Genomic DNA, 14,649 nt, shown 5'->3' on the forward strand with positions numbered 1-14,649 from the left:
ACCACTAGCCACCATTCTTTTTTGCGCTGCTTAAAACTTCAGATGCGCTTTGCCAAACCAATTGTTTCCAAATTCTGTCAAAAATATTGTCCTTGGGCAGAAAGCTTGGATGCTAAATTTCAACCTAGAATGATTTTTATGGCTGAATGACAGAAACCTTGAAAAGGGGATTTATAATGAATACATCCTTAACTACTGTGGAGTGAACAGTGCTGCAATTCTCATTAGCTGAGCTTTTTTCTCAGAATTTCAGAGGGTGGGGCTGACTGTAGGAAGTAGTTGACTGGCGTGTACTCTTCTGTCATGGCAGGAAAGGAACTCAGCAGCTTCGCTTCCTCTTTCATCTTTGGACATCTGTGTAGGTTCAAAGATTGTTGTGGGTCTGAAGCAATAGAATTTCAGAACATTATTTGGTGCTGTGGCCACAAGTGTGGGCAGGCTGTGTGACTGTGGCATATGAGCCGAGTGTTGAGTCCTGTCCTTTTATTAAATGAAGTTTATTCACTAGTGGCTGGCAGAAAGGCTTTGGATTTGAAAACAAGCCTTACCAAAGAGGGAGGCAGAAAGACCTGAAAGCGCAAAGGATCTCCAGGTTCATGTTCTACTCAGTTTTGCTGCTGTACTCCAAATTTTATGGGAAAAGTCTATACTCTTTGAAAATGTTAAACACCAAGTGTACAGGGTTGGAAGTGGGAGTGGAGAGCCAGCTGGAGGATTTCTTTCTGTTTATTTGGACTTCTGCATCCCATGAGTAGTGAGTGCAGTCACAGAGCTCTCACAAGTGGCTATGTGGATGCATCTTCCATCTTTAAGGCATTTCCTCAGCATGGCACAGCATTCAGTGCAAAAAAATAAGGCCTTTAAAAACAGTTTGTTATAGAAACACAAAGTTTTATGGCTCCATGTAGCCCTGAAGTAGGATTGTGTCCTTCCTTTGAGACATTCCCAATGTAAACAGTGCTGAAGTTATTGAGCTTCACAACCCTCTGATTGGGACCTCAGCTGTGGTGGCAAAAACCAGATGGAAACTGCAAGCCTGTAAGTAAGAAATGAGTTATATTGTCCACTGGGTCTCCCCAGAACTGTCTCCTGGGATGGGAAGATGGCACATGTGGTGAGTAATGTCATAATCATCACAGAGCAGAAAACAAATCCAAGCAAAAGGTTTTAGAAGTCTTTCATCTCTACTTTCCCAAGCCACAAATGGTGAAATCCTCATATGGCTTGCTCAGATTGCTTTTGAAAGATGAGAACTTCCATCCTCAATGGGAGAGGCAGAATGGGACTGAAATTGCCCTGTTAATGAAGAAACCATTAATAATAACTTCTTCTGCTAAAAGCTGTTCACATGGTACCTTCTCTTACTGCCTTTGGTAGGAAGGGAGAAAGTTCAGTGATCCCAGAAAATCTCTCCCATCTGACTATAAAAATTATTCAAATTCTTACAAGACGAGAGAGGGTTTCCCCAAAATGAGTGACCCAGCTCACAGTTCCATAGTATGCATGTACTCTGCAGTCAGTGGTTTTAAATGTTTCATCTGGCTGCTGGCAAGCTGCCTTTCAGGAACCGGCTTTTTTCTGAATTGCTTTGTTGCTGTTATTAAGTAGAAAACAACTTTCTGGTGTTTAACTTAGGAAGAAGTAAATGAAATCTAAAATACTTAACTTACCTGGATTGGGAGGAGATAAATTGTTCAAAGTGAAGACTCGAAGTTGAGTGCAATGAGGTGTCATCACCCAGCCCTTGGTACATAAATATGTTAGAAGCATTGAAGTAATAGGAGACTTGAGCTGAGATGTATTTCAGCAGCTCGCTGTAGGTTGTGCATACTCTGCTGCCATCTGGCTAGCATCAAGCCCTTCCATCCTACCTTGGCAGTACAACAAGGAAGATTTCCTTGCGTCTGTTTTGTGGGTAGCTGGGCTATCACTTCATGCAATTATATGCAAACACTTGCAAATCTTGCTGTGCCACAGCGTAGCGACTCTTGCTGCAATGTATTTGGTTCAAAATCTGTGACTTTATTTTTTTTCTCACCTGGGAACGGTCCTTTAACACATTTGTGCACCCTCTTAGTCTTGAGCAATTTTCTGTCTTCAGGGTTTGACCTGCCATTGTGGAGTTTGTGTGTGTGACTTCCATTTGACTGTTAATATGGGCAGCTTAAGAGAACGCACTTGCTAGCATAAAGGTGTCAGTACATGCATTTTGCCTTTGGACCTCCTTTTCCATCTGCCCTATGCTTGCATAATCCAAAGAAGAAGCTGCACCAAGCCTATGCAGGTCAAGGGGAAGCGACTAAACACAGTCGTGTTTATTTGCTATCCTCTTACTATCAGATGCAAAGAAAAACTTCAAAGCGATACATAACTAAGTTAGCTGATACACCAACAATAATTAAAACGCCCCTGCAGGAAGTCATGTCATTGAAAAAACAACTGCTTCAGAAAGCAATAACATTTTTCTGCCAAAGGCATGTGAAACTACTGTATCTGGGCCTTGACTCAAAAAAAAATTAAAAATAAAAAAAATTGGCGCTTGCTTCAATCCAACCCTGCTCAGGACAATTGAATTTGATTCTGAGACTGCGCTGCCTACAGTGGTGCAGAATTAAAGCCCAGACAGGCTGGGACAGGTGGTTTTGAGACACCTCTGAGCATAGCAGGTTCAAGGAGGCTGTTGGAGGCCATCACCACGCGAGATGCCCTGCGGGGGGCAAAGCAGAGCATTTCTATTGAATCAGATGTTACCTGCCTCCTGGTTTTCTGCCCCATGTGAAGGAAATCAGGGTGCAGTACTACTGAGAAGTTTGTGGGCAATGAAGGGGTTCTGTGATCCCTATCTTGGCTATCTGAGCATAAAGGGCAGTAACAGTGAAGTGCTGTTAAGAAGCTGCTGAGTGTTTGCAATGTAAATTGATGTTCAGGTGGAAAACACAGATGGTTGCCCATCACGAAGCATCACATTGAGGATGGTTTGCACAGAGACAAAGGCAACAGCCATCTCCACACACTCCTCTGCACTATCACTGTGTCTGTTTCAATTATACCAACTTGTTCATGTCCTCAACCAAGAGCAAGACCCAAAACCCAGCAAGCAAACAAAAAAATACCAATAGGGCTCTGGATCACACTGCGCTGCATTTGTCATAGCTAGAAGAAACGCTCTTTTCATAATTGTTGTTTTTGTTATTATAAACGGTCTTTGTCATTTGCTTTATGGCCCATATAGCTGTAGTCCTCTGTAAATGCCATGGATGTAGTGCTCTTTTTGTTTTCTTGTTTCTAATTGTCAGGATTGGAAAGAATAAATGTTTGTGAATCACTATTATACTGAGCTTGGACTTAAAGTCAAGTTGCAGTCTTTATCTAAAAAGTAGCAATTGTAAAGAGAAGAAATTGTTGAGATCTACCTGTAAGAAAAAAAAGAAAAAGCAATTGCTGCTTTTAAGCTTTAAAACGTAGGTGCTTTAAAAAAAAAAAAAAAAAAAAAATTGAATGCATGTCACTTTGAAGAGAGGAGTCATTCAGAGCTTGAGCAATAAGCCCCAACAATGAAGTTAAGTTACAGACAAAACCCATGTTTTATCAATCAACTGCTACTTTTAAGTTTGACAGCTTTTGTAAGCAGGAAAATGTCAATTACATAAGATATTTGAACCTGTGGAAATAACCCATGGAAACACAAAATGTCTGTTCACACATCAAAATGATCCAGACTTGAAGGAAGTTAAAAACCAGAATGCACTAAGGAATTATCTGACGGAAAAATGGAAACTTTGTTATGAATTTTCAAGAAATATTGGCTAATTAATTTCTTTGGTGAGTTTATTAGGTTATTTAGGATTGGAGAAAATGAGGTAACTTCCCTATTTTTCCTGATGTGTAACAGCTATGGAAACACTTTGAAATGAGTGTCCCATCATTATGAATTCATTTGGTTATCCTTTTAATAACAATGATTGTACTCAGGCACTTTATATGAATGTTACATCCCATCTCTTTCAGGTGCTGCTTGGTCACTTCATTGAGCATCAGCTGGGTCTTATTAAATAGCCATTAAGGAAGGAAGAACTAACTACCTAGTAACAAAACTGAAAGGGAAAAAAACTCTAAAAATCACATAGTCTTAGAGCTGGAAAATTAGTTCTTACAGAGTAGAAACTTTTCTATTTAAGCTAACAAAATACTGAAATTTACTGGTATCATGTATTGGTGGATGCAAAAAAAAAACCCACAACCTGTCAGGATCCTAGTTTGACAAAGCCCATTCAATTCCGTTGAGTCAACGTTCATTTTCTATACTAAGACTGCCTTTGTGGGATGTAAACAAGACAAGAACTTGGTAATGTGTTTTATAAGATACAACTGATGTAGCTGGAAAAAGTAGATAAACTTCCAGGCTTATGATATACTCTTCAAATCTGAAGAAGTGTGTGTTTAATATAACACGTTTTGGAAAGTGTGTTAGAGCAAACTACCAACATCGAGTAGAGCCAAAGTAGACTGACCATGTGCAGATGAAATAACTGGTAGCAAGTTTGCTGTGAATTCAAATGCCACTTTATAATGCCTTTAATTTACGTGTCAAACTGAACAAATTAGGATGACTGTATATGTGCAATGAAAGCCTGTATAGGGTTTTGATGCTGTTTTGCTGCTCTGATGAAAATAAGCAATCTGCTGTTAAAACTTTAGGCATATGAATGCAAAATTAGTGCCTGAAATTATATAGTCAAACAAATACGTTTCCAGCAATGAGGAATACAGCTTGTAGCTTATTAACATCTCTGGGAAACATTTCTTTTTTCCATGGAAAATTTAACATTGTCACTGAAGACTAAACATTTTTTTTTTAGTCTAACCTGGAAAGTTTTCAGTGTGAGGCTGAAACAAGAAAGTTTTTCAGCCAAAATCTTCCTTCTGTTGTAGAATTTTTTGGTTTGTTTTCTGTGAAAAGTTTCAATTAGCTAAAACAGACTTTTTTTTTGTCTTAAAAGCAAATCTGGTGGAAATATTTAATAGCCTAGATAAACTTTATGTTAGGAGGAAAATAAGTTCTACAAGTTGAGGAGCCTCATCTTGCAAATGGCCCAGGCATAAGTCATCCAGAAGACGGCGTTTCTGCCTTTTGCCACAGATTTCTCTCATGCCAAGGGAATGGTGATGCAAAGCCAAAATCTTTTGCAAACCCACTGCACATCAATGCTGCACAAGTTACTAAATGTAAAGCAATTTTAATTCCAGCCCCGTGCTTGGATTTGTCCTGCCCAGAAGGGGTGGCCATGGGGTTACTCAAGAAGTAACTCAGAAACAATCTGAGAGCCTACAGGCTAGTTTACAGCAGTGAAGCAGCACAGCACTGACAGCTCTTTCATTATCTCCTAATGATAAAAACAAACAAACAAACAAAAAAACCCTTTGTACTCACCCTCTGTAACCAGGGTGAATGAGATGTGCCCATGTGTTCTATTGAAAGGGTGCAGCTCTGCTGAGCACATGGGAGGATAGCCACAGGCGTGTTTTGGTGGAGGGAAGGACCCAGGTTCTGTGCTTGCTGAGGTGCTCAGTTGCGTGAGCAAAGGCTCCTCTAGGAAGCAAACCCCAAGAACTTAATAAGTCTTAACTTTGTTAATGAGGTTTTCAGAATTAACTCTGGCACTATGAACTACCCTCAGTAATTGCTCATGATGACACTAACTAGCCTTCACTCAGTCAGCCAGGTAAACGTGCTGTCAGGCTCTGACTACCTAGAGGAGAGCCTTTTTATGGTTATGGAGTACTGTCTCTGATAGTCATCTTAAAGCAAATTCCCATCAAGCTGCCTGACATCATTGGATATGATTACTGACACCTGTTTAGTAAATAATAAAATTACATCAGATCTTTTCAGCACCAGGTTGTTAAAAGAGCCTAGTACAGATGTAACCTCCAGTATGAATAGGAGAATTCATTAGGCATCAAGGTCTTTAAACTCATTGGGACTAAACAGCACTTTACCTCACACCATAACTGTTAGCAAGTGATTTAGTGACAAGGGATTGATGAGGTACATTTCCCTGGAGGGCACGGTAAATAAATTTTTTTGTCCTGAAGCATTTTTACAGAAATGTTTATGTATTCAAGTATCCAAAGTTAATTCATTTTCAGTAGTTTGACAGTTTTTTTTATTTTTTTTCCAATGACCAATGAAAATCTTGTGTGAGTTCATCTCTTTTTACGGTATTATTTTGAACTTTTCCTGCATGATCTAATCTCACAGTGGAAAACTAAATAAAAGTTTATTGGTAAGCAGGAATGAATTCACTGGCCTGCTCAGCTGGCATTATAGATGAAAACAATGCTTTGACGTTTTGGAACAGTACTTTTCCATGGTTTTGGAAGTCATGATGGTGATGCTTAGCAAATCATCTGCATCATTTCCCTAATTGTGCCATAGCACTCCTTAGGAAGACCATCAGTATGATCTTAGCTAATTTTCAGATGCCTCATTTGTATTGCAAGATAGATTTAAAAAAAAAAAAAAGCCTCTAGCTATTCTAGTTATCACATGGTCTTTCTCTTTCAAGGTTTCTTTACGGTCTCTTCGGTTTTGTTTCTTCTTGTTTCTGCAGAGGCTCATGCAGATGTGAGTGATAACATGAGGCCGTCATAAGGCAAGAATCATGTGTCTCCAGACATCTTCTAAATGGACTGAGGTAGGAGGATTTCTGTTCTTCATCTTGGGTAGTCCAAGCAAACAGCCTAACTCACTAAAAAAAAATGAGGTTTTAGTATTTGGCACTTCAGTTTGTATCAGGTAATATATCATCACAAATAAACTTTCCTTTGTGGGAGGTGTTCCATTCACACTGAATTGATTCAAAATGAAATATTTTACTTTAAGGCATTTTTCTGTGGAAAATTTTCAGTGTTCTTTTTTTTTTAGTTAATAAAATGGAAATTTTCATAGAGAGAATTCTTGAACTTTAATCATATTTTGAAACACTCATGTTAGGTTTGGTGCTGGTTAGTTAAGCAGCACTTTACTGTGTGCCCATTAAACCTAAATACCACTTCAGCTGCTGATCTAAGGCTTCTAAATGGCAAAATGTTTAGCCTGAAGCTTGATATATGATTATTATGACTAAATTTATCACAAAATTGGAAAGATACGGATTTGAAGGGTTGACTGTTCAGTAGTTAAAGAATTGGCTGGATGTGGTCAGAGAATTGTGGTTAACTAATCTATGTCCAGTTGGAGGCTCATGACGAGTGGTGTCCTTTAGGGGTCTGTCTTGGGACCTGTGCTCTTCAATATCTTCATTAATGGCATAGAGAGTGGGATTGAGTGCATCTCTGCAAGTTTGCTGATGACGCCAAGCTGAGTGGTGCACTTCACACAATAGAAGGAAGGGATGCCATCCAAATGGGCCTGGATGTGTTCAAAAAGTGGGCCCATGAGAACCTAATGAGTTTCAACAAGGCCAAGTGCAGGGTGTTGCATATGATTGGGGCAATCCTAGATATGAGTACAGACTGGGAGAAGAACTCATTGTGAACAGCCATGCAAAGAAGGACTGGAGGGTGTGCTGGTGGATGGAAAGCTGGACACGTGCCAACTCTGTGCATTTGTGACACAGAAAGCCACAAGTATACTGGACTAACTGCATCAAAAGAACAGTGGCCAGCAAGGCAAGGGATGCAATTTTCCCCCTCTATTCTACCCTCCGGAGTCCTTAGGTCAAATTTTCAGGTCAGTTTTTCTACTTATGTGTGTGCCAAACTAATACACCAGATCCTATGCTGTAAGGACACAAATTTCTCTGCTGATTGTTACTTTTTGCAGTGATTTTTATTATAATATCTGCCAGAGTACAAGTCTTGTTGTGCCTTTGATAAAATATTGATGTAGCAGCTTCACCCATTTACAGCAGATGGGTGGTTAATTTCTTGTGATTATGATGGCGAAAAGTGAGAAGATTGTTTTAAACAAGTGCAGATTCCATATTAAAGAAACAGTCTCCTAGACTAGGCCTGATGCAGTACATCCTTGTTGCATGGTTCTAACAAAATGAAAGAAAACTGCAGTCCTATCCGATCAATGTGCACTGAAGCTTCTCAATCTCTATTTGCTCACTGAATCAAAAATGTTTCTGCATTATGTAAATGTCCTTCTTTGTTGTGTATTTTTCTTTGGTTGTTTTTTTTTTTTTTTTTTTTTTTTTTTAAGAATTTTGCATGCAAAGTCAGAAGGTATATTGTGTTTTTATGGGTGAGAAGTTTGTGTTTTAGCAACTTCATACACGTGTGGGAAGTTGCCCACTTCCTATAAAAGCACAGCTCTTCCCAGCAACACTCTCTGATGTTGCTGCCACATAGATATCTCCATGTGTACCACCTCAGCCTTTGTTAGCAGATGTAGGATACTGCTATTGTAGCACTTTCTGGCTTCAGTGCAGGTGTGGAGGTAATGCTGGAGGAAATGTATTTCACAAGGGCTTTGATTTCCCCCAACAGCCTGTGTAGGAGGAATCTCGTACTTTGAAATTTATGATCAACTGTTCATTTCCACTGGAAGTTGCACTTTGAATAGTCAGAATCTCAAATGTACTGAGATGTTCAAATCACTTTGTGATGACTAAGCCCCCTCTGAAAGTGGGATTTAGACTTTCTAAGTCATGTAAGCGTTTCTGCAAATCACATGTTGGTTCATGAAGTAATGGGTGCTGATGCTTTCTTTGGCAGTCACGCTGATGTTCAGAAAGCTTCAGCCAGTTGTTTTCCAATCCTTCCTAATATTCTGAGTCAACAGTCATGTCTGTCAAACCTTTCCTATAGCACTTGCAAGCCTGAAATACTTTTTACAATGTTAATGAGGATGGGAGAGGACTTTTCCTGTTCTGGGAACAGTCTTAGCATAATAGTTTTCTTGTGTCCGTTTAAGATCTGTTCTGCCGACAGGGTGGAAAAAAAAAAAAAGCCCCAGCAAAAATAGTAGTTTGATTTTGCTGTTTTCTGTACGTGCACCCCAATGGCAAATGAACTTTCATTTGGAGAGAAGTCCTGGTGAGAGAAGAAAACAAGAAAAGCATCAGGATAACATAGAAGCTGTGAGGGAGACATTCCTTCTTCTATGAGGCCTATCTAAATCTCTGTTTGAAATACAGCATATCATGTTTTAATCCCCAAAGATTTCCTTGTGTGTGCTATTTGCTCAGTCTATTTGTTTCCCACCCACAAGAAGACAGAAAAAGAACATGGGCTCCTGCTCTTGTGCATGGTGTCTTTTCCCAGGCGTTAGGAGATTTTTGACTGTGACAAACTTCCCACTCAGTTAACACCTCCTTATCTGAAGTCCAAGCACTTGCATATACGGACTAAGCTGGAGCGTGACTGCGAAGCACAGTAATGCCCAGAGTGGATGCTCTTGCTCAGCTCTCTCCTAGGGATTATTTAATGGCTTGTTTCCCAAGTGGATTAAGCTGGACTTGGTAAATGCACTGTCAGTATCCAGCCATGCAGACACTGATAAGTGTATATTCAAAGACAGCTGGCCTTAATTTCTTCTCAAAGTTAGACAAGCTGTAAAGCAAAGATGTTTGAAAGTGTCTGAGAGGCTTAGCAACACTCATGCCATCTGATTCTTCACAGGATTTGTGGTCCTCTGAAGATCGTTTCTAAAGACAGCCAAAGTTGACAGAGTGTTTGCAAATATTAATTCCAGTTTCAAACAGCTGTTTTAGTCAGCCTAAGTTTGTTCCCCTCTTTCTTGCCTGTGAGGATGTTTCTGGGTTATATGAATGTCTGTGGAATTCATACCAAAAGCCATGCCTTCGCACCTGTGCTGTCATGGGCCAGCTGACAATCAACAGGTCTTAATGATCTCCAAAGCTGAGCAGCTTATTAACATCTCATAAGCTGTAACAGATAATATCTGACAACTATGACTAAAAGAGAATTTATTTTCTTACTTTTCTAGGACTTACAAAAAAAATTAGACACACAAATGAAATGTTAAAAATTCTTGGTTTTACCCCACTTGCGTTTTTCATCCACAGACTAAGCCATAAAAATATATTCTAGCTGATATTTTGAAAGTTAGTATTCCTAGTTGAGACTGGGGAAAAAAAATGTATTTTAAAGCATTTTTTCCTTTAATTGCTTTTTCTTTATAAGTATATTTAACCAATTATATTTTGAGAAATAATTTACAAAAAAAAGCAGGAAAAAAAAATATATTTTTTTTAAAAAAGCAGCTCGCCTAACTAGACTTGCAGTATCAAGTATATGTGTTAATGTTTGTTTTCACTCTGAAAAAAAAAATTGATTTCCTGTTACAGCTGTATCATAATAATGCAATTACAATATATTCTGATTTGCATAGAATTGCAATCAGTCCAAAGAAATGAAAATCAAACTTCTTAGATTCGTTCTTCATAGGCATCATTTTGGAAACCTAGATCCCAACCACAGTGCAACTGGGCTATCACTTTGCTGTGTATGTTCCTGCAGAAAGCAATGACCCTGGCTTAGGATGTATCCACAATTTTTCTGCATAGCACCCGATGCAATGTGACTATTGTCTTTGGGATATTTGTCTTTACAATATCTATTGCTCACAATTTTCCTCTTGGTTCCAAGATTGCGTGTAGGCCAGATGCAACTGCAAGTCACAAAGGCAATAAATTTTGAGATGTTTGTTTGTAGGGGAAGAAAAGTCTGTAAAGAGACAGCTGTGAAGCAATATGGCATTGTGTCATCCAGAATACCTGGAACCAACTGTATGGGTTGTGTGTAGCAAGAGTGGAACCATGGAAAAGCAGAGAAAGAGCTTTTGTTGACTTCCTGGGTCTTTACATCTGCCATATTTCTTCAGTAATCAATCTATAACTGAACCTGGTTTAATACAGCAGAGCTTGATCGTGCTTATTTTTATGCTGTCATAAACAAGTTTCGATCATTGCTGGTTGTAACCGCAGTCAAGCATTTGCTCAGCTATTGGCTTTGCTGCCTCTTTGTTCTTTTTATATAACACCGCTGAGGTTCAGTGCTCACATGGGTTATACCAGGTCAGCTTTTAATTTCTTTCTTTTTTCATTCTTTCTCTTTCTTTCTCTCATTTTTTTTAATCAAAAAGATTTTTATTGGTGCTCTGGAAAAACAAACACAACACCACTGCTGTGAGTTTTGTAACTGAACCAATAAAAAATGAAATTCACTGATGGATTCTTTAATAGCAGCAAGCAAGCCCAGTTTCTAAATGGATTTTATATTGTGCTGCTGCATATTTAAAAAATAAAAATAAAAATAAAAAAATATAGTGCAATAACCCAGTACTGAGGGGGCTGTGTGGGAAAGGGCACCCCCAGACCTCTTCTTCCTCATCCACAGGGCCTCGAGAGGGTTTTGTGCTAAATATAATGAGGAGTGGAAGTTGATGAGCCCAGGTGTCCTAAGCCTGCTCTGAAGTACACAACTGATTCCATTTGGTGTCACCTTTAAGTGGTTGTTTTTTGAATGCTCCACTTGCATGTGCCCAAGGTATTGCTTTCAGAAGCTCAGCAATTTTTATAAAAAAACATTTTAAACCCTTCAATTTAATGAAATGGTCCTAAAGAAAACATTTAGAGCAAGGTTTTCAAAGTCATTTGGGAACCTCTGGCTGGAGAAGATGCCAGCTTGGACTTTTGAAAGTATTGTAGCTTTTTATGTTCCCTGTCATTTCTTTTGGAGACTTGTCCCAGAGCCTGGTAAGAACAAGGGGTAGGCTCGCTTCAAGGGGAGAATCGCTCAAGACCAACCCAAAATAACACTGTCACCTGATAGCAGCTCCTGTTTCCACCCTGAGGATGTCCATGGGGTGCCAGGGCCATCCTGTGGAAAAGGCAGCTCAGCCTCCTACCAAGCACTGCAGTGCAGACCAGAGCATGACAGTGAGTTCCTGGACATGTGTTGTCTGGCTCTGAAACAGAGAATTTTTTAGTTTTTCAAAGCCAACCTAAGGTCTTGCTCCACTAAGTGCTATGAAAGTTGCAGAAAGCACTGACTGGCTGCTGGCAGGGTTGGTTTATAGGAAAATAACCAAGGATAAGCACAACTGTAAAGTCCATCTGTTTCTGTGGTCTGGAGCTTGACAGTGTCACCTCGGAGACCATGGCTTTAGGGCTTCTGTCTGTTCACAGTATTTTGTCCCCTCTGTCTCATGTCAAAAGATGCATGGAGAGAGCAAGGAAAAGACCAGAACAGTGCTGCCCATCCTTTCCAGCTCACCTGGGGCTCAGCTGGGACCTGGAGAGCATTGGGTGAGCGGCAGCGTGCTGAAGACAGCATCTTGCCCCAGACAAATCATACTGGAAAGGAGACAAGGGCCCTGAGAAGGGATGGAGATGCTCATCTTTCACTGAGCTCACAGACTGCCAGGATGGGGAGAAGCTGGGAATATGCTGACAATTTGGTTGTGTGGGGCTTATCTACCCAAATTTAGGGTTATTATCTGCACCACGTTTCACTCTGATTTGGTCCAAAAAAAATACATAGAACAGCTGTGGGGCTGTGAAAATTATTTTCATCTGTTTGGCTTTTAAAAATGAATTTACATCAATCTTTCCATGGTTCCTCCCACCCACACCCTCCCCTCTCATTTTAGCAATTCTTATAGAGAGGCAAAGGAGGAGAATTGGTCCCCATCCTGCTCTGTTCCTGTGGCCCATAGCACACCTAGGAAATGCTAGGTACCTAATGAGAGTTGTTGAGACAAAAGCTGCACACAGGCTCAAGCAGAGAGGTAGCTCCTCTCTGGGGGCATGCTGTGGTTTTTTGTTCCTTTTAGTTTGTCCTGTGCAGAGAGGAAAGCGGTGGATGCACTGACTGCAGGCAAGAAGGGATCGGGGAAGGCAGTGCCATGTCTTCCACTTCTTTCTCTTATCAGTAAGAAGATCCAAAGCAGAGAATGCAGTGCATGGAGGAGTGGCTTCTCTAGCTCCTTTGACTCCTCTGTTCACAGCATGTCTGTTCTCTGGGGAATGGCTTTGGAGGGGAGAGGCCCCACTTGGGTGACATACATGCTCTGGTGTATACTGGGGTCCCTCCTTTGAGTCACTATGCAGCAGCCGCTGCCAAACCCAGGGTTTCTGCAGATCTTTTAAAAGGCATGGTCCCCGTGGCTGTGGATTATTTCACAGTATTGATTTGTCTTTTGTTGTTTTGTGTTTAACAGCAGTTTTTTCTTTGTGTCCTTAACAAACCAGTGAGTGGAGAGCTCTCCTCCCAGGCTCCTGTAAAGGATGGATGTGTGTGTGCAAGTGCATTTGTGTGTGCGTACGTAGATAATGATAGCCTGGGGAAGTACTTCTGGCTTCAGATGAAGCTACATTTTTGTTCATGGCACTATCAAAGTTCATCTCCTGTGGACTGTAATTCCTAGAATCCAAAGGAGGGAAAAGGAAAAAATAGCATTGGGTTTTGGGGTTGTTTTTTTTTTTCCTGTGCTAGAAGACCATTTAATCTTTGTTGTAGGGTGAGAAGGTGAGGCACCAGACCTCAAAGTGAGTTGCAGTAGAATCCTGGCAAACCTCCCGCTTTGTAAACTCCATCCATAGGCAACACTCATCTTGTGCCAAGTTTGCTTAGCTAAAAATGACTGGGCCCAAGTTTCAAAAGTGGCTATTTGGCAACAACTAGCACTATATTATTTTTGTCTTAGCAAGGAAAAAAAAATCGTATTGTGAATGACAAGGAAAAAAATGCTGGGGTCCCTCCTTCTGGGTAGGCTGTTGCAACTTCATTTCTGTGATATTGCCCTCTCTTGTAAAGTGTTTCTCTATCTAGAGATGGAGCGCATCAAATAACAGACTGGTATTGCTGTCACAAAGCAGTAATAGTAGCACACTCATATTCTTTATGCCACACTCATCACCCCGTCTCTAAGATCAGTTGAAGTCTGTGGAGTTGAGCCAATTTTCTTTGGCTTATCTGTCTTGCTATCTTGTTTCTCAATTAGAGGAAGTAAACGATCCTTTTGTTTTCATCTCTCCTTTCTTTGGGAAACGTTAAAGATGGGCTCAAATTGCAGTGGAGCCAGATGGCCAATGGGGGCAAGGAGGTGATGCAGGGCCTTAGAACTGATGGCCTGGCATTCCTGAAGTCTGGATTTCTGGCCTGCCTGCTTTGCTGTTGGGTTCACTTTACAGGCTTGCAGGAAGCTGGAATACTGGGAATGGAGGAATCGGGTTCAACTTCCATGCTCTCCCTGTAATAGCACCTGTTCATGATACTTGGCAAGCTTCAGGAATTAAGTTCTATTATTAATTATGTTATCTCTAGTTTGCCTTCAGAAGTACCTTTAGTTATTTATTAAAATCATAAATGAATAAGAGCAATAAGAGAGTAGGTGCTGGTCTTTACCGCACATCACCCTCGGGTTATGCCATCTTCTAAAGCATTCAGTGTAAACTGTTGTCAGAGAACCTCTCAGCAGGTTTCCCCTTTTTGATAGCTGAGGTAAATGGGAAGCAGAATAAATTAGCTCTGAGCTGCCGTGGCCAGATCGCTGCCAGTATGTGAATGAGGCTGTCTGCAGTGGAACGGTGTGCCCCATCGCTGTGTGCGCTCCGACTGCAGAACGAGGCGCTTGCACTTGTGGTTTTTCCCTGTTTTTAATAGTGAATG

General features: G+C 40.4%; 1 long non-coding RNA gene across 12 annotated transcripts in view; it reads left to right on the forward strand.

The window, feature by feature from the left end:
• Positions 1 to 14,649, forward strand: part of LOC116231831 (uncharacterized) — a 287,614-nt gene that overhangs the window by 202,280 nt on the left and 70,685 nt on the right. For all 12 annotated transcript variants that reach the window (XR_016463972.1, XR_016463974.1, XR_016463975.1 and 9 more), the window contains one exon: positions 6,615 to 6,698. This is a non-coding gene — a long non-coding RNA (uncharacterized LOC116231831). The remainder of the gene's footprint in view (positions 1 to 6,614; positions 6,699 to 14,649) is intronic.

The sequence above is a fragment of the Phasianus colchicus genome, chromosome 2 (genome assembly GCF_987193195.1).
Source record: "Phasianus colchicus chromosome 2, bPhaCol1.hap1.1, whole genome shotgun sequence".
In the NCBI taxonomy this organism is placed as follows: Eukaryota; Metazoa; Chordata; class Aves; order Galliformes; family Phasianidae; genus Phasianus; species Phasianus colchicus.